We start from the raw sequence: 4,035 nt of genomic DNA on the forward strand, positions 1-4,035 counted from the left end.
TAGCTTCCAAAAACAACAAACAAAAGCCTCATAAATGACAGCAGAACAGACTCTACAGCACAGTGACCCAGTGTCATCAAATACTGCTCATCATGAGCTTCATGAAGCTGATATTTATGGTAGTGCTGCAGATTCCCCTTGTAACACATAACTTGACGTAACTTGACGTAATGAGTGCAAAATCTTAACTTGTGAGCAGTGGATGATATGATAATGTATGATGAGTCGGGTGTTGCTCTTATTCCTACAACTGGACTGAAAAAATGATGTATAAGTCTGATGTATTCACAGACATATGAAAGACTCTGATGTCAAAATGTGCGTTGAAACTGTCTTATAATGCTACATTCTTACTATTAATCTAATAGCGATTGAGAAAGTAGCACTTGAAATTTCAACACAGTTCCTTAGTGTATGAAGAGGAATGCAAGGTGATGTCTGCACATGGGCTGAGAACAGGAAACAGCCTGTGACTGGGTGGATGCAGACAGTGCTGTTCCACAGAGACCCCTGTGCAGCCTGTCTGTGTCTTTCTACAACTGTATCCCTGAGCAGTTCTGAAAGCTCCTTAGTCTCCAGGATTGAATCTTTTCTTTATATCCACTGTCTGACTGAGGGATCTCACAGAGACAAAGTATTTATTTCTGAAATTGTGTTTATGACTATTATTACAAACAAGGGCCACAAAACTATTAGGTAAGCTCATTTTGGTAAATTTATACACCCAAATGAATTTGTTTCCTCAGTAAGGGTTTGAAAACGTATGCAATCATGACTTTGTAATTTTTCTCATCATATTAATTATCCTTTCCCATTTTGCGAAAATGCAAAAATGTCAAGATTCTTAGTACCTGTAGAATGAACTGCATGAAAAGCGCTCTATGCAACTTTATCCACCACAGTCAGCACTTCCGCTTTCCGCCATTTTGAACTTCAATACACTGTGAACCCATCTCGGCAGCTCTGTGTGTCTTCAGAGCCGGAGTCCTGCACTCGGCTGCAGACAAGGATCCTTGTCAGAAACTACCACTTGACAACACTGTACCAGTACAGAAGAGAGGTGAAACGGTGACTCTTTCTGACATACTCATTGCTGAGAGACTCACCCAGAGTGGGGTAAAGTTTCCGCTGAAGTCCTTCTTCTCGTGTAGTTTACTCTAAAATATTTTCAGGCTCTCGGACTCTACAGTCAGTGGTCTAAAGTCTGCTTTCTTGTCCAAACTCTTGCTCTCTCCACCAGCCACCTTCCATAATTACAGCACTTCAGTGTGTTTTTAATGCAGGAGTATTTTTTTCCCTCTTTACTTGTACCTAATTGTGTCTCTTCTGCTTGAGTCTTAATGGAGACGTATCAGGAACATACTTTCTATTTCACTAAAGTTTCATTTTCAAATAGGAAACCACTGTGGGAAAGAGAGGCTGAAAAAGACAGACTCAGAAACATTGTGCTGAAGGACTTTCTGTGAAATGGTTTTGAGTACACTTTTCCTACTTTAAAGTATAAGGCAACAGTGACAATACAAACACGTTGTGTTAGATAGAAGAAATCATCTACTGCACCTGCAAATGCCTGGGGGATGACCAAAATATTGGAAAGACATAGCTAAAAAGCACTTGTAAATTGAAACAATTAAATGACAGATAAAATGGATTCTTCAACATGAATCAACAATACGTTTCTGCCTTAAAAGCAGTCTTATAAAACACTTTAATATAGGAGGTTCTAAAGAGACATGAGATAGCTAATGAATTTTGACAGGGCTCAAATAGCTTGTGTCCAAATTACAGGTGCGTCACTCAGAGAAGTGATGAAATGATTAAATGTGTCATGAGAACGGTGATGAAAACCATAATGGCATACAGAACGAACACCAAAACAAGGGAAAACAGCATCAGGAAGGAGGAACAATGGTCACTGTTCACAGCTTACCTACAGGGCTAATGGTCTATTAAAAGAGTAGCTTCCAAAAACAACAAACACAAGCCTCATAAATGACAGCAGAACAGAATCTACAGCACAGTGACCCAGTGTCATCAAATACTGCTCATCACGAGCTTCATGAAGCTGATATTTATGGTAGTGCTGCCTTTCAGATTCCCCTTGTAACACATAACTTGATGTAACTTGACATAATGAGTGCAAAATCTTAACTTGTGAGCAGTGGATGATATGATAATGTCTGATGAGTCGTGTGTTGCTCTTATTCCTACAACTGGACTGAAAAATGATGTATAAGTCTGATGTTTTCACAGACATATGAAAGACTCTGATGTCAAAATGTGCGTGGAAACTGTCTGATAATGTTACATTCTTACTATTAATCTAATAGTGATTCAGAAATAGCACTTGAAATTTCAACACAGTTCCTTAGTGTATGAAGAGGAGTGATTTCTGCACATGGACTGAGAGAAGAAAACAGCCTGTGACTGGGTGGATGCAGGCAGTGCTGTTCCACAGAGACCCGTGTGCAGCCTTTCTTTTCTTTCTACACCTGTATCCGTGATCTGTTCTGAAAGCTCCTTAGTCTCCAGGATTGAATCTTTTCTTTATATTCACTGTCTGACTGAGGAATCTCACAGAGACAAAGTATTTATTTCTGAAATTATGTGTATGACTATTATTACAAACAAGGGCCACAAAACTATTAGGTAAGCTCATTTTGTAAATTTGAACACCTAAATGAATTTATGTTTCCTCAGTAAGGGTTTGAAAACGTATGCAATCATGACTCTGTAATTTTTCTCATCATATTAATTATCCTTTTCCATTTTTACAAAAATGCAAAATGTCAAGGTTCTTAGTACTTGTAGAATGAACTGAATAAAAGCACTCTATGCAATCTTCTCCACCACAGTCAGCACTTCCTCTTTCCGCCATTTTAAACTTCAATACACTGTGAACCCATCTCGGCAGCTCTGTGTGTCTTCAGAGCAGGAGTCCTGCACTCGGCTGCAGACAAGGATCCTTGTCAGAAACTACCACTTGACAACGCTGTACCAGTACAGAAGAGAGGTGAAACGGTGCCTCTTTCTGACATATTCATTGCTGAGAGACTCACCCAGGGTGGTGTAAAGTTTCCGCTGAAGTCCTTCTTCTCGTGTAGTTTACTCTAAAATATTTTCAGGCTCTCGGACTCTACAGTCAGTGGTCTAAAGTCTGCTTTCTTGTCCAAACTCTTGCTCTCTCCACCAGCCACCTTCCACAATTACAGCACTTCAGTGTGTTTTTAATGCAGGAGTATTTTTTTCCCTCTTTACTTGTACCTATTTGTGTCTCTTCTGCTTGGCTCTTAATGGAGACGTATCAGGAACATACTTTCTATTTCACTAAAGTTTCATTTTCAAATAGGAAACCACTGTAGGAAAGAGAGGCTGAAAAAGACACTCAGAAACATCGTGCTGAAGGACTTCCTGTGAAATGGTTTTGAGTTCACTTTTCCTACTTTAAAGTTAAGGCAAAAGTGACAATTCAAATAAATTGTGTTAGAATAAATCATCTACTGCACCTGCAAATGCCTGGGAGATGACCAAATTAATGGAAAGACAGCTAAAAAGCACTTGTAAATTGGAACAATTAAATGACAGCTAAAATGGATTCTTCATATGTTCCATGTTCAGTTCAACATGAATCAACAAAACGTTTCTGCCTTAAAAGCAGTCTTATAAAACAGTTTAATATGGGAGGTTCTAAAGAGACATGAGAGATCTAACGAATTTTGACAGGGCTTAAATAGTTTGTGTCCAAATTGCAGGTGAGTCACTCAGAGAAGTGATGAAATGATTAAATGTGTCAGGAGAACGATGATGAAAACCATAATGGCATACAGAACGAACACCAAAACAAGGGAAACAGCATCAGGAAGGAGGAACAATGGTCACTGTTCACAGCTTACCTACAGGGCTAATGGTCTATTAAAAGAGTAGCTTCCAAAAACAACAAACACAAGCCTCATAAATGACAGCAGAACAGAATCTACAGCACAGTGACCCAGTGTCATCAAATACTGCTCATCACGAGCTTCACGAAGCTCATAT

Source organism: Lepisosteus platostomus, chromosome 16 (genome assembly GCF_059453375.1).
Source record: "Lepisosteus platostomus isolate fLepPlt1 chromosome 16, fLepPlt1.hap1, whole genome shotgun sequence".
NCBI lineage: Eukaryota > Metazoa > Chordata > Actinopteri > Semionotiformes > Lepisosteidae > Lepisosteus > Lepisosteus platostomus.